General features: G+C 37.8%; 1 pseudogene; it reads left to right on the top strand.

Annotated features, from left to right (window-relative positions):
* Positions 1–20,195: 20,195 nt before the first annotated feature.
* On the top strand, positions 20,196–20,295 carry LOC145056086 (small nucleolar RNA R71; annotated as a pseudogene).
* The last annotated feature ends 1,734 nt before the right edge of the window (positions 20,296–22,029 follow it).

Raw genomic sequence — 22,029 nt, 5'->3', positions numbered from 1 at the left:
CTAGACTCTACTAGGACTTCTTCCATGCATATCTTCAATCATCAATTCTACTTCAACTCGGTTGGTGATGGACATTCCAGATGATAGGAAAACTTTAGGAATTACACCAATCGTTCTATCATCCCGCCAATCAAATGTGTACATTCAGATGTATCGTACTTCTCTAGACGTACTGTTATTTTATCAGACGTATTCTAAAGGCAATATACCTCTCTTATGATATCTTCCGATATGTGTCATTCACTATCGTAAGCCATCTCATTTCCTCTATTTTCTCAGTCTATCATGGTTCGCATCACCTCCTGAACTTCTGCCATTGTGATAGGTTCGGGTGCAGTGTTAGGTGCATTTCATGTACCCATTTTGTAGCTTTATTTCATAAAAGTACATTGCATTTAGGTTTAAACTCATGCATTTTGCATATTTTCGGGATTTTTCATGATGCGATTCCATTCACACACTTTTGTAATATTTCAGGGACTTTTGGAGGTTGGATCTTGCTTTAGGAGGTTAAAAAGAGTTGAGGGTAAAATTTCAGGGCTATTGGAGCATCGAGGAGGAAGTTATGAAGAAAATGAAGATTTTGGTTTTACAGGAGTTTACACGGCCGTGTAAATGGAAGCCTATAATTTACATGGGTCGTGTAAACGCATATACAGGAGCATTCTACTATTCTTGTTTACACGGTCGTGTAAATTGCACCCTTTAATTTACACGGGCCGTGTAAACGTCTCGATAGTTTTTAAAGTAGTTTTACTCTCATATAATGAAGACAATGGGTTTTTTTGGAGGGGGGGGTCGACTTTTGGGCAGAGAGAAGGCGATTTTCAGAGCTTTTGGAAGTAGATTAACACTTGGGAACATTTGATTTCATTTTGTAAGAACTTTAATTTCATTTTTTAGATTTGTGATCTTGTTCTAGCCATGATTGGCTAGAACCCTAGTTTCTCCAACTTCATGTATTGACTTCTTAGTTGTGATTTCAATCATATGACTTGATGTTTTCTTTCAATTTTCTATCTAGTGAATTTGATTTTGTCTCAATCGAATGTTTGATTCTAATTGTGATTCTTATTGGCCATTTGAATTAGGGTTAGATCATTCAAGTTATCTAATTGCAAAATTCGTAATTGTTTTGTAAATTGGACTAGGTAACAAGCATTAAACTGATTTCTATTGAATGAATTTAGTGTAAATCTTATTCACACATTCTTATGCTCCCGAGCTTATGAGGAGTATTGAGTGTTGTTGGGAACATTCACATAAAGTTTAATGCAATCTTTCAACCTAATTCTAAGAGTTTGTTTAGATTAGATTGGTAAGGTTAGGATTAATCAAAGAGCTTGTTTTGGTTAATTATTATGGTGAATGGGAAGTGTTAGAGCTTGTTAACACTTTCAAGTACCAACTTAGATAGAATTAAACAATATCTTGTCATCCATGGAATCACATTGCTAATTTGTCTTGCATAGAGTTGGAGTACTTACAAATCTTGAACTTATTTCACTTAATCAATCATTTACTTATTGCTTTATTCTATAGTTTAAATCATTGCTTATAAATTCCCCCCATTCTGTGACCATTTTTGTACTTTACACAAAAAGGTATAAACACTTGTCCCGTGTCTCTGTGGATCGACCCTACTTACCTTGTACTACGTTTTTAGTGCATAGTAGTAGTGTTTAAGGAGTCATTTGTACCCTTTACTTGTTGGGTTTGACACCCCTAACAAATTGGCGCCGTTGCCGGTGACACGGTGTTACTAATTGTTTATGCCAAGCATTTTGTGAGCAGGTGCTTTAAAAGAAAAAAAGAAAAAAAATTCAGGTAGAAGATAAGTTTTCAATTGAAGGAAGTGGCAAGAAGGTTAATGTTTTGTAAAGGCCCACCTACTTAGAACAAAGCACATTCAGGGGCCAAGTCGAGCCAACGACTTAAAACAAGGGCAGCTAACCGGGAGGCAACCCGGAGTTTTTTTTCTTTCTTTTAAAACTTTTTAGCCTTTGGTAAATTTCAATTTTTTTTAATGTCCCAAATGGTTTTAAACTTATTTTTTATGCCTAGAAAATGAATCTCCGGCTGCAAAAATACTTCACGGATAGCTTGGGGAGGATGAAGAGGAGGTTCACACCACAATTGTGAGGCACCAAGAAAGATTTGATAAATTCTTTCCATATCTTTAATCGTTCATATTTTACTTAAAATTCAATTGGTGTGCATTTGTGAATGTTTTAGACCCATTCCCAAATCAGCTACCATCCTCTACCATCCGACTCTTAATAGGCCGACTATGCCTCTCTCCAAGTATCGAGGACGATGCTATATTTTAAGCTTGGGGAGGGGCATCCATCCATGCATAAATTCCGTTGCATGTAGGTTGCATTAATTTTGCATTGCATTCATTGCATAATTAAAAAAAAACAATTGATCCAATCCCGGGCAACCGAATCATTTCAAAACAGTTGAGCTGGTAAATGAGTCATGTGCCTTGAAATTGGCTTGCTCTTTCTATTGAAAAATCTAAAAGCAAGTTAATCACACACGAACACACCTCCCGAAGCTACTTGTGCAAAACAGAAAGTGAGAAGATTGTCAACATTGGAGCATAACAGCAGGTATGAGTTAATTCTTTGGGACATATGACTGGTCTTATGAGTAGTAAGTGCTCAATTGAACTTAAAATGCCAAATTCAAAAATCCATAAAAAGAATGCAAAACTTCAATGTCCCGAGCCTTCCAGCGCTCTAAAAAGTCCTTTCGACTCATTCCCTTTTATATACCCTGCTTGGGGACATAGCTTTCAACTATACTTACGGGTTTTTGCATGTTAACATTTAGTCCCCCGAAAAATGTCTAGAAGTCCCTCACGGTAATAGACCGTGAGATGTCCCATAACAGAAAAGTCAAGGACGAAAATATAAAGAAATCGGCCAAATAAATAAATTAAGTATTATGTGTTAACTTAGTTATTTGTATTTATATAATAATAATAATGGTTCTTAAAAAAAAAAAAAAAAAACTATTATTAAGTTAATCTGTGACCTTTGGGATTCGAACAAGTAAACTCTGAGGGGTGTTCTACACTTAATCACCTAAAGCTAAAATGTTTGGGATTGATTGGTTGAAAGTTCGCCACACGAGTTCCATAGAAAGTCATGAACTTAATAATAGCAAATAAAGCTAATCTGTGGCCTTTGAGGTTCAGGCAAGTAAACCCGAGGGATCTCTTCAAATCTAGCACACTAAGGTCATTTGATTTGGATGTGTTGGTTGGAAGCCCGTTACACGGATTTCAAAGAAAGCCATGAGCTTTATTTGTAAAAAAATGTAATTAGGAAGTTTGTATATAGTTGTGTTTATAGTTTAATTAGATATTGTGTTTAGGAAAAATACTTGGCTGTCAAAAGATTCCCTTGGACTTGGATTTGAATTTATGACATTGGACTGAATGTTAATTACTTCGACTGGTGTAAGTGGTTTGAAGTTTGTAACCAATCTGGATAAATACTAGGGAATTTATAGAAAATATTTTTCAGAAAAAGATTGTTGTTGACCAACAAATAGCTGAAATCGGGCATTGTTATATTTTATGAAACAAAGATGGTTGAGCATGTTTTGTCACATATAATTTCACGAGAGTAAGACCATAATTTGTTCCAAGAATTGACTTGATGATATTGAAAAGGACTAAGTGTTGTGATCTTTGATTCTGTTGAGTTGTACTAGGGAGTGGCCAAAGTCTTGTCTCTATTATCATATAATATTTTGAGATTAAAGCCAAGTTAACTCAAGGCATGACTGGTACATTCTCAACTATGGTACAAAACAGGGTAATTGGGTTGGATCTTTTCATGTTTGTTTTGATTTCATGCATTAAGTTTCAAATAGTTTTAACTTTAATTTTCTTTTCTTCTATTCTATTTTATTTTCTCCAGTTTAAATCTTCTTGTTCTTTTTTGAGGACAAGAAAGGTTTAAGCTTGGGGAGATTTGTTAGGTGCATTTCATGTACCCATTTTGTAGCTTTATTTTATAAAAGTACATTGCATATAGGCTTAAACTCATGCATTTTGCACGTTTTCGGGATTTTTCATGAGGCAACTTCATTCAAATACTTTTGTGATATTTCAGGGACTTTTGGAGGAAGGATATTGTTGGAGGAGGTAAATAAAAGTTGCGGATAAAATTTCAGGACTTGCGGAGCACCGAGGAGCAAGATATCAAAGAAATGAAGATTTTGGCTTTACAGACGTTTACACGGCCGTGTAAATGGAAGCCTTGCGTTTACGCGGGCCGTGTAAACATAGATTTCTACGTAGTATATTTTTGCGTTTACGCGGGCCGTGTAAATGACAGTGTTAATTTACACGGGCCGTGTAAACGTAAATGCGGGTTTTAAAGCAGTTTTTCACCATTCTTAAAAGGGGGAACCGATTTTTTCTTGAGGGGGTCGACTTTTGGAGTAGAGAAGGCGAATTTCTTGAGGATTTTGAAGTTGATTAACACTTGGGAACATTTGATTTCATTTTGTAAGAACTTTAATTTCATTTTCTAGATTTGTGATCTTGTTCTAGTCATGAGTGGCTAGAACCCTAGATTCTCCAACTTTATGTCTTGACTTCTAGTTGTGATTTCAATCATATGACTTGATGTTTGCTTTCAATTTTCTATCTAGTGAATTTGATTTTGTCTCAATCGAATGTTTGATTCTAATTGTGATTCTTATTGGCCATTTGAATTAGGGTTAGATCATTCAAGTTATCTAATTGCAAAATCCGTAATTGTTTTGTAAATTAGACTAGGTAACAAGCACTAATCTGATTTCTATTGAATGAAATTAGTGTAAATCTTTTCACACATTCTTACGCTCTCGAGCTTGTGAGGAGTATTGAGTGTTGTTGGGAACATTCACATAAAGCTTAAAGCAACCTTTCTATCCAATTCTAAGAGCTTGTTTAGATTAGGTTAGTAAGGTTAGGATTAATCAAAGAGCTTGTTTTAGTTAATTATTGTGGTGAATGGGAAGTGTTAGAGCTTGTTAACACTTTCAAGTACCAACTTAGATAGAATTAAACAAATATCTTGTCATCCATGGAATCACATTGCTAATTTGTCTTGTATAGAGTTGGAGTTCTCACAAATCCTTAATTTGTTTCATTTAATTGATCATTTACTTATTGCTTTATTCTTTTGTTTAAATCATAGCATACCAACCCCCATTTATGTGACCATTATTGTACCTTCCGCAAAAAGGTATAAACATTTGTTCTGTGTCTCTGTGGATCAACCCTACTTACCTTGCATTATATTTCTAGTACAAAGTAGTAGTGTTTAAGGAGTCATTAGTACCCTTTATTTGTTGGGTTTGACACGCCCTAACATGCAGGCATAACGACCGATGTATGACCCATCACTACAAGAAAACAACCCTTTAATGACGCGCAAACAATGACACTCGCTGATAGACGATGCGCATTTGCAAGTGCCCTAAAAGATAATGTCAGTTTTGCAAATTTTGAAGGATAGAGGGCACGCATTTGTGCGCGCCCTAAAATTAGTGTCAGAAAAGAAAAAAAAAAAGAAATGAGGAGGGCGCCTTTCATAAAATGTGCGTCGTGTAAATGTGTCGCTTTATAATTTTTAAGTGAAACACGCGTTTTAGGCAGGAAATGAAATCGACGAAAATTACCCCCGCCTATTGAATCCTAAAAATTAATCCCCCCGCCTCTTCTACTTAGCAAGAAAAAGCCCTAGGTTCCTTATCTTCATCTTCAGTATCATCAAACATCTCGTTCATCCTCTGTATTATTTCCATCGTTCTTCCCTCTCCTCACTGATCAATACCCAAAAAACCCTAATATCATAACCACTCCTATTTTCTCGCACAACAAAATCCCAAAACATCACCAAATACTAAATTCCACAAAATCGTTGTGACCATTTTAGCTAGGGATTTTTTCAAGAACAAAAACACTCTCGCATCTCTCTTAGCTCTGAAACAATGGACGATTCACCTTGCTTCGCCTTTGGTCACTTCTCCTCCGGCGACGTCAGGCCTTCCTCGTTACAAATCGACCAACGATATCGTGGTGAAGCTTGGCTGCCAAGCTGTGACCTTACACTGAGGTAGAAGACTTCATGGTTGGTTTTCCTCTGGAATTCCCCCCAAAGCTAATTTCCACTATTTCATCCCTTTTTACTCCACCGATCGTTCGATTGGCAATGATTCTTGACTCTTACGACCCTATGACCCTCTTCTTCCCCACGTCGTATTCTATCCTATCGTTCTTGCTTTTCATCTCCTTCTCACTATAAATAATTGCAGGTTCTATCTAAGAAATCAATTTTAGGGGGTATTAGGGTTGGAATTTTCTAATTTAATGGTTTGTTGTTCTCAAAATTAGGATTAATCGGTGCTGGTGGTTTGGTCGCACGCCTTCTTCACTGTGGGATAAAGATCCTCTCCTATTGTTTCTGCTAAGGTACATTTCACTGATTTCTTAATCGTATGTCTACTTCAATATCTAACACCTCTGTGTCTCCGTGTTTGCAATTGCAGGTAAACAAAGGGTCTATTCTTCCATTGTTCACACTTAAAGATCAAGACGGTAAAATTGTGAGCCTCTCGAAATTCAAAGGAAAGCCTCTCTAGCCAGTGAAGTTCACCATTGACACACATTAAGGTCTGTATCTACTCCGTTCTTGAATATTTAGATTTTTAATATTAATTATTATTGGTGAGAAGTTTTTTGAGTTCCATTTTTAACCTAATTTCTTCTAATTTCTTGTAATTTGCTTCGAATATACTCATTTGGAAAAGTAGTATGGAGTTATACTACAACTATTACCTTTGTTTTTTGACGAACACTAAGTGTTCGATCAAATTCCTCAATGAAACTAGAAGCCTCATCTGACGATATCATGCTTCTTTTTGTTTATAGTTACAAATTTTGTAAGTTGTACTTGAACAACACCTACAAAACTAGGTGAATGTATTCATTTCACAAAACTTTTATGTATTGTTGAACTATATGATGATGTATGCTAATTATTTGTAGTGTTGTTACACTTAATTCTATTCTTCCTACTATTTCTCTAAAAAAAACATGTCAACTTTATTCATTCCATGAAATTTAAGCATAAATTGTCTTTGATAAACTTTAAACATCCCTATTTATCAGATTAACATCAGGTGAGGATCTCAATGTCTCTTACCTTCATTCATATCACTATCAAGTTATTCAAGTTGCCTCTTAATGTTTGCTTCTTGTTTATTAGCACTGTTGTCTGGTGATGTTTGTTTTAACAAAAACTGTGAAAAAGACTTATAATGAGGAGAACACAACTTTGAGTTGTTTCGTCCCCAAGTGTGCTCCTTCGTTACCTATACCCAAAATCTAGCAAGATGTGGGTAATAGATCTTCACTAAAATTACTTTTAAGAGCTTCAAAAGTGAGCTTTCATTAGAGAAAAAGACATTTCTTTTGTTTGGGGTTACATTGAGATTGTATACCTTTCTTATCCCCTGTTCTAAAAATCATGACTTTTCCAGGTTAAGCCCTTGGTATAAAGAATAAGGACTTTCCGGAAAGCCTATAATGCCTGGAAGTAGAGTTGTTACTTTGTGGTATCAGCCTCCTGAGCTTTTATTAGCTGCTACTGGTTATGGAGTAGATGTTGATTTGTGGAGTGCTGGTTGCATCCTTGCTGAACTTTTTGCTGGCAAGCCTATAATGCCTGGAAGAACAGAGGTACTTTATATAAACCATTAAGCCTTGTATGGATAAAGTGGCTGAATGGGTAATGATATAATGTTGTATACATAAAGACTGTTTCTTTTCTAGACTGAATAGACTGTCTGAATCTGAGTAAATGATCATTTTGCCCTTCTATTGGGAAATGACAATTTGTCAAACAAATCAAACCCATTTCTTAGTTTATATCTTATTAAACAACTCAATCCAATTTCATAGTTTATACTTTATACTCTATACCAATTATCAAACTAATCCAGACCTCATCAAATCAAACATGTAAATCTAAAGCTAAAAAATGTAACAGAAAACCTTAACTAATTTCACAAATTTGAACTTAATCAAAACTGTAAATCTCATAGTATTCTTACCTGTGAAAGTATAGATTTACAATTAGTTTTTATTTTATGAGTATTCTTTTTTAAATAAAACAAAGCTCCAAATGTCTAACCATATGCTTCAAGTCCAAATCCATAAGGAATGGTTAGAAGATAGAAAGGCAAAAATGTAACAAATAATGTTTGTATGTATTATGCTAGTTTTTTTTTTGGCTTAAACATAAACTCAATTCTAATCCTTGTTGTATGATTTTTTCACCTTTTTAGTCACTGAAACCGACACTGTGATTAACTGCATGTAGAATGGCTATTTTGCCCTCTATTTCATATTTTTCTTATTACTCATTTGTATTAATAATTATTCATAGGTGGAGCAACTACACAAAAATTTTTAACTTTGTGGTTCACCATCTGAAGAGTACTGGAGAAAATCAAAGTTGCCTCATGCCACTATTTTTAAACCACAACAGCCTTACAAACGATGTGTGGGTGAGACATTCAAGGATTTCCCTCCATCTGCTTTAATGCTTTTGGATTCTCTCCTTGCTGTTGAACCTCATAACCGAGGATCTTCTTCTTCTGCACTACATAGTGAGGTACACTTAAGCTCTATTCTGTATGAATGGGTAATGATGTCTATCTGGATAAATTGTTGGGAAGATAAAAAATGAAGGGCAAAATAGGTAAATGGGTAGTGTCTTAATACGTTAATTGATGTGTTTTTATAGGGGGATAACCCATTAAGAGTATTTGCTTTCTCAAAATTTCAAAAAAATAATGGCTAATTTTTTATTAGGATAATATACTTCTTAAAGTCTACCCAATTATAGTAATGAAAATTTCTTCGTATTTTGAGGACATTGTTATTTGGGTAAAATTTATAAAATTACAATCCTGTAGTAAGAAATGAAAGTAGAATGCTATTATAAACAAATAAATGAAAGTAAATTACAATCCGTTAGGCTAGGGTTGGGTCTTTGTGTGGGTTTAACTATTTTTGTGTGTGTAAGTGGTAAAAAGCCATAACCTACATGTACGGTCTATGTGAGGTTTAAAGTTACAACATATTCTTGGGTTTTGTTATTACCCCAAATCCACTTTGTGAAATTTTCATATTGGTCCAGCTGTGATTGCCCATTACAAGTTGCACTTTCAAACTAGTAGTGCTAATGAGTGTTTTCTTTGGTCGTTGCTAATGTTGCTAATGTTGCTGTTTGGTTCCATAAATATGGCATGAAGTAATTGGATTAAAGAACCTTTTGCCCATGCTACTTAGGACCTCTCATGAATTCTTTGCATTAAAGACTGTTTTTCCCTTGGCTTTTCATCAGGTGCAATTAGACTCGTTATAGATATTTTATATATAAGAGGAAAGAGATTCAAACTAATTAAGTCTTAGTAATTACAAACATGTCCTTCATCTTTCAATGTGTATAATTACAACTTCTATTATTAAATGCCTCAAGTGATAAAGGGATCTTTCGGGGGTTCTTTCTGGATTGACCAAGGAGTTCAACGTCGACAAGTTTCTAGGTATATGCCCTCGTATAACTTGTTATAATTTGCTCATTTTACTGAAATCTATCATATTTCTATAATGTCACAGGCTAGGGTTTGACGTGCTACTGTTGTGAGGATGCTGTTGATGAAAAAGATAGAAGTTTTTTAGGATGCTGCTGATGAAGTTTACGCAGAGAAGGAAAAAGATAGAAGTTGTTGGCACATAGTAAGCTAGATAATGCAATTGTATATAAATGAGTTCATTTTTTATAACATTTACTCACTATTGGAATAATTATTTGTATTTGACATATTAGTGAAATGAATTATCTTTGTTATTTATGGTATTTTATTTTGTATTATGAGATTTTTAATGTATTATTTAATATGAAAAATTAGTAAATCTATAAATAATATTTTTTTTAAACATTTAAAATTATGATACGCAAAAATGTGTGTCATCTTTATTTATGACATGGCCTTTCTTGACAGGGGCTTTCTTGATACGCATTGCGTGTCATTAACACGCGCGTCGTAAGATTATGACACGCGAATGCGTGTCGTCTTCGTTTATGACTGGGCCTTCCTTGATACGCTGTCGTAAACACGCGTCGTAAATGAGCGTCGTAAATGCGCGTCGTCTCTCTTTATGACAGGGCCTTCCTTGATGCGCATTTTCGCATCGTATGAGCCTTTTATGACGCACAATGAGCGTCGCAAAAGGCTGTTTTTTCTAGTAGTGCATCACATTCTTCATGCACCCTTAGAAAGTAGTTGGTGCATTGCATAACCCAAAAGGCATGCGTCTATATGTGAATGTTCCACTTGGGTATGTAAAAGTGGTCTTCTCTTGGTATTTTGGGTCAATTGGAATTTGAAAGTACCCCGAGAAACCATCAAGGAAACAATAGTAGAAAGGACCGGATAGCCTTTCGAGCATTCGATCGATAAATAGTAGTGGAAAATGATCCTTGCATGTAGCATCATTAAGTTTTCGATAGTCAATACAAACGCGCCACCCGGTTACTGTTCTTGTTGGGATTAACTCATTGTCTTCATTGGTGACTACCGTCATTCCTCCTTTCTTAGGTACAACGTGTACCGGACTCACCCATGGGCTATCGGAGATTGAATAAATGATACCATCATCTAATAGTTTAACAACCTCCTTTTTAACTACTTCTTGCATATTTGGGTTGAGTCTTCTTTGTCGTTGTACTATGGGTTTAGCTCTTTCTTCTAAGTTGATCTTATGAGAACAGTAAGCTGGACTAATCCCCTTGATGTCAGTGATCTTCCATGCTATAGCACCTTGTCTTTTCTTTAGTACCTTTATGAGGCTTTCTTTTTCATGTGTTGCAAGATTCGGAAGCTATGATTACTGGTTTTTGTTGTCCTTCTTCCAAGAATGCATACTCCAGGTGTTCGGGGAGGGCTTTCAGCTCGATTTTCTGCCTTTCATTAGTTACCACAACATCGGCATCCTGCCACGTCATGGTGTTACAACTTTTAATTCCTGATTGTGGAAAACAACTTTGCCACAACGTGTTCTCCTCACCATGTCGTGTTGCCTCTTCTGCCTCTTTTATGGCTTCATCATAATCACTTTCTTCTAATAGCTTCTCCAACTCTTGTATATCCACTTTGAGATAAAAAAAAATATCTTCCTTAAGCACCATAAATCCCCGAGTCACTTTTTCTTTCCACCCCTCTAGCTCTTTTTCAAGTAATTCATCTAGCACATCAACAGAAAATGTGGTATCGTCACTTATCCTTGAATGTTGAATAGCCCGATTGACTCCAAATGTAACTGCTTCTTCTCCAACTCTTAGAGTGAGTTTGGACTCGCTTATATCAACTAAAGCTCGAGCGGTACTCAAGAATGGCCTTCCAAGGATGATGGTGACTTACTCATCTTCCTCCATATCCAACACAATGAAATCCGTGGAAAAAACGAACTTGTCAACTTTCACTAGTAGCTCTTCACAAATACCCCTTGGAAAGGTCTTAGTTTTATTGTCTAGATGGATATCCATGCGGACCGGTCTTGGTTCGGGATGATCAAGCTTTTTGAAGAATGAGTATGGCATCAAGTTAACACTTGCTCCCGAGTCGGCTAGTGTGACATCCCCATTTTCACGGTCAGAAAAGACTGATTTTGTTTATGCTTTATAAAAACCAGAGTACTTCTTTTCATAAAAATGTTGCGGAATTTGTTCCCAGAAAAATACGATAAATACATGATCAAAACATTTTCGAAGAAACGTATTTTATTCATTTTAAAACCTTTGGGATGTCATCGTCAATACAGGAACATAAGCATAAACGGAACTTACATTTATTTATACTAGTGATCTACATCTCTTTAATCTCTCAGTGTAATGTCACTTCATATCGATACCTGTGATATAAATAAACTGAGTGGGTCAGGTTGGGAAAACTGGTGAGTACATAGGGTTTTCAACCCACAATAATATAATTATTATGTTTAAACAATCAAACAATCAACCCAATTACCCATCCCCATTATCTTCTTTACTCTTATGGATTTAACCTAAGATTCATCTATCCTGCATTCGTTTATTCCAAAGTCCCTTACTTCCAGGGTTATAGGACTGACACTAAATCCATAGCTGCCAATGTTCGTTCGTAAAGCACTAATTCCATAGTTGCTATAGTCTATTCATCGGGTACTAAATCCATAGCTACCAATATTTATCTAATAGGTACTAAGTCCATAGATACCAACTCCTAACAGGTACTAAATCCATAGCTACCGGTGTTTGTCCAATAGGCACTAAGTCCATAGCTGCCGATGTTTATTAGGCACTAAGTCCATAGCTGCCAATGTTTACTCACATCATCTTTTATCTCTCATCATTCATCTACCCATGTCATACCCAACATATTCGTATATATAAAATACGTATACAGTTTAAATCATTTAAAACATGTATAAAACGTTCATCCAGCATAGATAGCAAGTATTCAGATAATATGCACACATAGCACGTAGTTTATATAAAATACATCATATCTATGTGTAAGATGAAAGGGACTATGCACTCACTTGAAAGGTGGTGACTCAGCACTCGGACAACGCTTTGATACTCTCAAAATGATTTCCTTCGATAAAACCTAGTATCAATACCACTAGGGTTTAGTCTAACGATAACCGCGACAAAATAATAGCCTAACTATTATTTTTATTATATAAGTGTTGAATATAACTCATAATAATAGCCCAAATAATTATTTTAAGGATCTAATAAAATTACTATAACTATTTGGAAGCTATATTAAAAATTGCGTAAGTGTAGCTCACTTTCAACGGATTTTAAAGGAAACCGGGCTTTGCTCGGAGCAGTGTTTCCGAAACCGAAAGACACTTTTTCTCGGGACTCTGGGAGCCTCGAGGCTTCCTTCGGGTGCTAGGGGTTCACCTAGACTTTAGGGAGGGTTAAAACCCTTAGAGAGAGAAAGTAGTGAGAGAAATGTGGAGAAAGGTGTCAGATTTCTGAGGGGGTTCGCATGGTATTTATAGTGTTGGAGCTGCTCAGATTACGCTGGGCGTACTCCTCGGATATGGATGCCTTGAACTCATCTCGGAAGGATAGGGCCGAAGGTACGCTGGGCGTACCAGATTTCGTACGCAGGGCGTAATGCGAAGGGAGACGTGTCCGAATCCGAAGCACATTTCTTCATCGACGATGGACGGTCTAGATCGCGCCACGTCATCGCATCTAGCAACAGCTTCGCAAATTCAAGTTTAATCTTTAAAAATTCGTAACTTTCGCATATGAGCTTTGTTTTTGACGTTATTTTTATCCACGCAAAGGCAGGAACGTACTCTACAACTTTCGTTTAGACTTCATCGGCTAATTTCGAATCGATTTTAAATTTTATATTATTAACAGGCCGGGACAGGATTGGTCCGTTAAATCCTCATAACGTCTTCATCCGACGTCCGTTTTCGCCCATCTTTTTCTCGTTACGCTACACTTATGGAGATCTTCTATTCTCGTTTAGGTCGTGTCGGCTAAAAATCACTCGATCTAATATTCGAATTTCGGGCTGTACACCGCTAATCCGAAACTTCGAAAAATCATAACTTCTTCATACGAAGTCTGATTTGGGTGCTCTTTTTATCGATGTTCTTAGTTTAAGATACTCTACGACTTTCGTTTATAATGCTAAGGATAAATCTCGCTCTATCGTAAATTCTCTATTTACGCTTCCCGGTGGCGTGCCGGTTCCGTCGAAACTTCGACGGGTCATAACTTCTTCGTTATAACTCGGATTTCGGCGTTCTTTATATGTATGGAAACCTTGTGACATATTCTACAACTTGGTTAAGATTATTTATTCTAAATAATCTTTTGTCGAAAAGTCGTTTTCGACCCCTATTGCCTCTAAATTGACTAGCCCAGATCTGCGGGCGTTACAATTATCTTCCCCTTAGGATGATTACGTCCCGAAATCATCAACGAAACAGGGTCGTATAATGACTCCATACGTCATCTCTTCATCCTAGGCAATAATTATAACTTCTACATTTCTTTAAGTCTATCTCTTAGACTCATTGACTGTAAGCAGTACTCAATCGTGCACCTGATCTCTACCTCAGGCTAGACCCCAAATTATGACCTTCAAGTCACACTGTTGATCCTCACTGGATACGAACTTGAGATGAGTTCTTTTATTACAACTATGGATCGATGTATCATATTCTAATGACCTATCATCGTATGTTGCAACGCTTAGACATAGGTCTCTTAGAGTCATATTCCGGAATGGAATATGCCTTCCTTCATGGTCTAATGTGATATAATCACATTTTAACATGTAGCATTTCTAGCTACCAACTTCTTTAACAACGAGCATGATACTTCTATTGATCGCTTTGATTTCGATTGTTTGGTTTAAGTCGGACACTACATCAAACTTGGTTCTCTGAACCATGTAACCTACTCATCGTAGTCGGACTCAATGTGATATGACCACTAGGGTCGGGATGACAACAATTTTCTTAGTCATTACCGAAACAATGGTAACGACATACTTGAATAAAACGAAATCAATTACTAGCTTCTTGGTAACCTTGTGACTTTCCCTGATCCAAGTGTGAGTCATGTGCTTCCGGTAGTATAGGCCTCTACTACCATTCACACCTACTCATACTCGTCCCAAGTATCATCTCGTAGTTTTCCAAGTCACCATACAAGAAAATCACATAACAATTTAACACACCAGATAACAAAATGAAGATTTTATTATTTCTTGAAACCATTACATAGGTGTTCAAGTTCACCCTGGACTATGCCTCTAATGGGCTACATCATACGATACTATGGCTACTGCATAACTTGATCTTCGGGTATAAAGTCCTCATCCTTGATTCCTCGCATGGTTTTCTGCTTCGTCGAGGATCATGTGAAATGCCCTTGGCCTTGGTGGCGTTTCTGGTCTTGCTGCTTTATTTTTCCTTGGTCAGTCTCTGGACATGTGCCCCTTGCCTCCACATCCGTAGCATACTTTATCATTATGTGTGCAGTCCTTGGAATAGTGACCAGTCCTCCCACACTTGTAACAAGTCACTTCTTCGTTGCACTTCCCACAATGCTTCTTCTTGCATTTATCACACCATCTCGCTTCACCTCCATCTCCTCCTCCAATCTTTGAGAATTTGCTTTCCTTGTTGGACCTTGAAGATCCTTCAAACTTCCGCTTCTCTCCTGCCTTATCTTTTTCTAGACTCTTTTCTCTTATCTGGGCCTCTACATTCTTAGCTGCCCTAACAATTGTTTTCAAGGTAGTTGTCATTTTGACCGTTGGGCCAAAGTCAGTGGGCAGTCCGTTAGCAAACCTATCAATCTTGGAGAGTTCAGTAGGCACCAAGTAGGGGAATAGCTTCATCCTCTCGGTGAATGCGGTGGCATACTCATCAACACTCATCTTCCCTTTCTTCAGGTTCCGAAACTCGTTGTTTAGGTCTATCAAATCTATCTCCGAGCAGTACTGCATTTTTAACTGTTCCAAGAACTCTTCCCATGACATCCTTAAGGCTTCTCCTCATGGCATCGTATCTGCCAATAGCTTCCACCAGCTCAAGACTCCAGTTTTTAGTTGTCTTACGGCGAAGACGGTCTTCTATTTCTCGCTACAGTCGCAGCTCTCAAACACCATTTCCATCTCGTAGATCCAATCTATAATCTCAACAGGCTTTGGGCTTCCTGAGAGACTTGGTGGTTTCGCACCCAAGAAATTCTTGTACATTCGCCCATCCTTGTCGTTTCTCCTCTCTGGGCCATCTTGAGTCCCCACTTGACTCAGTTGGCGGCTGTAGTTCCCTTCCTCCGATTGCTCGGGAATTAGCTCGGGTTGCTCAGTGGGCATAGTAGGTTCGTCCCTATTCAACATCCTCCTCATTTCTTCCCTTTGTTCAGCTAGCATAGCCTGAATTATGGCTTGAACTTCAGCCATGGTGACTGGCTCAGGTGCAACTTCTTCTACAACAGGTATTTGCTGAACCACTGGGGGTTGGTTCCTATTCTCATTTGCATTCACGTTTCCGCTATGGGTCCTTTCCATCTTGATCTATACACCGAATAAGGTGAATCTAGACCTTTACCTAGGATTGACGTTTAAATCATCGTTATCACTTCGAAACGTTTACATGCTAGTTCTAATATCGTAATCGTACGTTTAGAATCCTAAACACATAAGGTTTCCAGATCCGGTCGGTAACAGACCATAGATCCGAATAAATAACAGCATATAAGGCATAAAGCATTTAGTACATAAAAGCATTTTAGGCATAATTCCTAAAATAAGCTAGTGCTCACACCTCACAATCATCGCTTAGCATTCTAAGTTTAAGTCTAGAAATAAATCCATATTCCTAGTTCGCTTAAACTAATGCTCTGATACCAACTGTGACATCCCCATTTTCACGGTCAGAAAAGACCGATTTTGTTTATGCTTTATAAAAATCAGATTACTTTTTTTCATAAAAATGTTGCGGAATTTGTTCCCAGAAAAATACGATAAATACATTATCAAAACATTTTCGAAGAAACGTATTTTATTCATTTTAAAACGTTTGGGATGTCATCGTCAATACAAGAACATAAGCATAAACGGAACTTAAATTTATTTACACTAGTGATCTACATCTCTTTAATCTCTCAGTGTAATGTCACTTCATATCGACACCTGTGATATAAATAAACTGAGTGGGTCAGGTTGGAAAACCTGGTGAGTACATAGGGTTTTCAACCCACAATGATATAATTATTATGTTTAAACAATCAAACAATCAACCCAATTACCCATCCCCATTATCTTCTTTACTCTTAAGGATTTACCCTAAGAGTCATCTATCCTGCATTCGTTTATTCTGAAGTCCGTTAGTTCCAGGGTTATAGGACTAGCACTAAATCCATAGCTGCCAATGTTCGTTCGTAAAGCACCAATTCCATAGTTGCTATAGTCTATTCATCGGGTACTAAATCCATAGCTACCAGTATTTATCTAATAGGTACTAAGTCCATAGCTACCAACTCCTAAGAGGTACTAAATCCATAGCTACCGGTGTTTGTCCAATAGGCACTAAGTCCATAGCTGCCGATGTTTATTAGGCACTAAGTCCATAGCTGCCAATGTTTACTCACATCATCTTTTATCTCTCATCAATCATCTACCCATGTCATACCCAACATATTCGTATATATAAAATACGTATACAGTTTAAATCATTTAAAACATGTATAAAACGTTCATCCAGCATAGACAACAAGTATTCAGATAATATGCACACATAGCACGTAGTTTATATAAAATACATCATATGTATGTGTAAGATGAAAGGGACTATGCACTCACTTGAAAGGTGGTGACTCAGCACTCGGACAACGCTTTGATACTTTCAAAACGATTTCCTTCGATAAAACCTAGTATCAATACCACTAGGGTTTAGTCTAACGATAACCGTGACAAAATAATAGCCTAGCTATTATTTTTATTATATAAGTGTTGAATATAACTCATAATAATAGCCCAAATAATCATTTTAAGGACCTAATAACATTACTATAATTATTTGGAAGCTATATTTAAAATTGCGTAAGCGTAGCTCACTTATAGAGGATTTTAAAGGAAAATCGGGCTTTGCTCGGAGCAGCGTTTCTGAAACTGAAAGACACTTTTTCTCGGGACTCCGGGAGCCTCGAGGCTTCCTTCGGGTGCTAGGAGTTCACCTAGACTTTAGGGAGGGTTAAAACCCTTAGAGAGAGAAAGTAGTGAGAGAAAGTGTGGAGAAAGGTGTGAGATTTCCGAGGGGGTTCGCATGGTATTTATAGTGTTGGAGCTGCTCGGATTACGCTGGGCGTACCGAGGGTACGCTGGACGTACTCCTTAGATATGGATGTCAACCGAAGCCAGCGGTCTCGCACTCATCTCGGAAGGATAGGGCCGAAGGTACGCTGGGCGTACCGGATTTCGTATGCAGGGCGTAATGCGAAGGGGGACGTGTCCAAATACGAAGCGCGTTTCTTCATCAGCGATGGACAGTCTAGATCGCGCCACATCATCGCATCTAGCAACAACTTTGCAAATTCAAGTTTAATCTTTAAAAATTCGTAACTTTCGCATACGAGCCCCGTTTTCGACGTTCTTTTTATCCACGCGAAGGCGGGAACGTACTATACAGCTTTCGTTTAGACTTTGTCGGCTAATTTTGACTCGATTTTAAATTTTATATTATTAATAGGCCGGGACATGATTGGTCCATTAAGTCCTCATAACTTCTTCATCCAACGTCCGTTTTCACCCATCTTTTTGTCATTATGCTACTCTTATCGAGATCTTCGATTCTCGTTTAGGTCTTGTCGGCTAAAAATCACTCGATCTAATATTCGAATTTCGGGCTGTACACCGCTAATCCGAAACTTCGAAAAATCATAACTTCTTAATACGAAGTTAGATTTGGGCGTTCTTTTTATCGATGTTCTTAGTTTAACATACTCTACGACTTTTGTTTAGATTGCTAAGGCTAAATTTCGCTCTTTCGTAAATTCACTATTTACGCTTCCTGGTGCCGTGCCGGTTCCGTCGTGAAATTTCGACGGGTCATAACTTCTTCGTTATAACTCGGATTTCGGCGTTCTTTATATGTAAGGAAACCTTGTGACATATTCTACAACTTGGTTAAGATTATTTATTCTAAATAATCTTTTGTCGAAAAGTCGTTTTCGACCCCTATTGCCTCTAAATTGACTAGCTCGGATCTGCGGGCGTTACAACTAGAGCATGATTGGTTGCTAGATTCCCGAATTGGCATGGTAGACTTATGCTTCATGGATCCCCCATATTCTTCGGTAGCATTTTTAGCATTGCAGCAGAGCAAGTTTCATTTAGTACTACTTTTGATAATCCTTCCATTTTCTTGCGGTTTGTCAATAGCCTTGAGAAACTTGGAATACTTTGGCATTTTAGCTAAAGCCTCGAGAAAGGGAATGTTGATTTCAAGAGACTTTATGTGATCTAAGAACCTGTGATAATCTTCAACATGCTTCTCTTGAATTGCTCTACTTGGGAATGGCATTGGTGGGCGGTATGGCTTTATAGGTTTTGAATTTTTCTTTTCAGCTTCTTTCCACGTCGTGGCATCTATACCACGTCGTGGTGATTGTCCAGATTTGTTTCCTTGGTTTTCCTCTTGAACTTCCTGCTCCCCATCCGGCTTGTTTCTGTCTATGGGAGTCAAATGAGTAATAATTTTTCCACTCGTAGTGGTGATTGCTTGGATGTGAGCTCCTCTCGGGTTTTGTTCAATATTTCCCGAAAGTCCTCCCGGTGATCTTTCATTGAATTGCATAGCTAGTTGCCCAAGTTGTTTTTCTATATTGATGATCGAAGCTTGTGATTTCTAAATAATGCTTGCTGGTTTTTCATCATCTCTTGTTGTTCCTTCATCATAGCTTGTTGCTCTTTCATCATTATTTGTTGTTCCTTAATTGCTGCTTCAGTTCCCTCATGCCTCTTTACGGAAACGGCTGCAAATCGTGTGAGCAGTGATTCGAAGTTAGATTTCTTTTTATAGCCTGTCGTTCCTCTTTTTGGTAAAAGCCTCTTCCTTTTTGATCATATTTTTCCTCCTTGGCATTTTTATACTCATCATAGGGTAACCATTTTTTCTTATGTTTTCTGCAATCTTCATCAAAACGATCACCACTTGAGTAGCAAGCTTGAACCTTCCAGTTTCCATTCTCATCAAGGTCAAAATCTCTAGACAAATGCAACCTGTTACAATTTTCACACTTAACCTGAATAGCATGGATTGTTTGATCCATCTTAGTCATCCTCCTATCCATGTTGTGCAACATTGCCATAACCGTCGACATGTCTTCCGAAGCTGCATTAGCTGAACCCCTCATTACATCATTCCTTGGATTATGGTATTCTCTAGAGTGCTTAGAGAATTCTTCAATGATTTCCTTAACTTCTGCCGGATTTTTTTTGTTAAGGGGCCTTGAGAGTCAATGAGTTGTCTAGTGGTGACGTTCACCCCATCATAAAAGATCGACACTTCTTGTTGCACATTGAGGTCATTTTGTGGGCCATTCCTTATCAGGCCTTTGTAGCACTCCCATGCTTCGTACAACCCATTTGTTGTTCAAAATTGGAGATGACCTTTTTGAGCTTAGCCACCTTGGATGGTGGGCAAAACTATTCCAAAAATAATTCACGCATTTTCGCCCACCTAGTAATCACGTCCGGTGGTAGTAATCCTTCGCAACTCCCTTGAAAGTGACAGAGAGCATCCTTAACAACACCATTTCTCTTGGTACATTCATAATGTTTAAGTACCCAACGATGTCGTTGACTTCATCTAGATGCTTACAAGCGTCTTCATGATCCTTTCCGGTGAAAGGAATCTCCTTTAATGTTGTAAGGATGTGCCCATTGAGTTCAAATGTTACAGTGGCGGGTATGGTGGGTTGCGTAAGCCCCAGACCGGTATCATATCAAATTCTCTTTTTGTACGCCTCCATCGAGATGTTGGCAATGTTCACCATTGTGTTACCTAGATTCTTTGGTTAGCTCGCTTTCTGTTTCAGATTCTGTTTCACTTCCTTCTTTTTCTGTTTCATACTCGGTGTCTTCCTTCATTGGTGTAACATCCCGAAATTCAGGTAAAGCTATTTAACCCTTCTCTTTTGTCAAGTTGTCAAGTTTGGCCCTAGAGTGAGTTTTATGGCAAATGAGTACGTGGGGCGTACTGGGGAGTACGATGCGCATACTTATGCACTTAATTTGGACGCGGACTCGCCTAGGTACGCTGGGCGTACCCAAGATTGCGCTGGGCATAAAGGGCCCAGATGCAAAGCCTAAAATTTGGCTTTTGCACTATATAAGGGATGCTAAGGCTTATTCCTCAGCCACCATATCAGAGACTGAAACCCTAAAGAGAGCCTTCCTTCGTCCTTAAGCTGGTGTGTGAGTGTTTTGAGATAAAAGTGCCTTGGTGTGTTAGTAAAGAAGAAGGAGAGGAACTTGTGGAGGCTAGAGCTTGAAGTGCAAGTTTGGATCTGAGATCTTCAGAGGAAGGAGCTTCATCTAGAGGTATAAAGTTCAAAACTTTCCTCTTTATTTTGGTTTGGTGTTGCATGGACCATTTCTAGGGTTAAAAGTCCCAAAGGTGGAGACTTTATGAGTGTAAGGGACTCCATGGACCTAGATCTGTCCCATTTCAGTGATATTTGTGTTATAGATCCATAAAAATCCCAACTTGGTCATTGTTATGGGGTCATGCTTGAGTTATGAGCTTTTCTAGGGTTGGAAATGGAATGTTATGGGTGTTAGTGACTTGTCCAGCCATGCAAAGGCTTAAAGTCACCAACTTTATGGATTAAGAGGCTTAGAAATGGTCAGATCTAGAAGTTGGACGTGTGTCTTAACTGTTTAAGACCCCAAGAGCTAAGGCGTCTGAAACTAGGAGTTACGCGGGGCGTAATCTTAGTACGCGCGGCGTAGGGGGTCGCGTTCCCCGTTTCTGTGAGGTCGTCGGGTACGCCCAACGTACAGGTTTGGTACGCGCACCATAAGAGTTGGCTTTTGTTGAGTTTTAGGGTTTGGTCAACTTTAGGGTCTTTGAGCCACGAGAGGGGTAAAATGGTCTTTTACCCTTCTAAGAGTACTAAGAGAGGGAATAGTCTAGCCTTGAGAGTTGTATTTATTAAGAGTGTTTATTTCCTATGATTAGGCAGAGGCTAGACCAGATTTTTACCGAGTTCGAGATTACCGAGTTACCTAAGGTGAGTCTTCTCACTATACTTTACCAAAGAGTGGTAATTAGAGTTATGTGACATAGTATCTTGTATGCTTTTGTATTTTGTGATTTCTATGTGATTTGTGCTATGTATGATTCAGAGTTTA

Source organism: Lactuca serriola, chromosome 5 (assembly GCF_051521515.1).
Source record: "Lactuca serriola cultivar US96UC23 chromosome 5, Lser_US96UC23_V15, whole genome shotgun sequence".
NCBI lineage: Eukaryota > Viridiplantae > Streptophyta > Magnoliopsida > Asterales > Asteraceae > Lactuca > Lactuca serriola.
The sequence above is the reverse complement of the archived record's forward strand: the minus strand, read 5'-3'. Positions and strand labels throughout refer to the sequence as shown.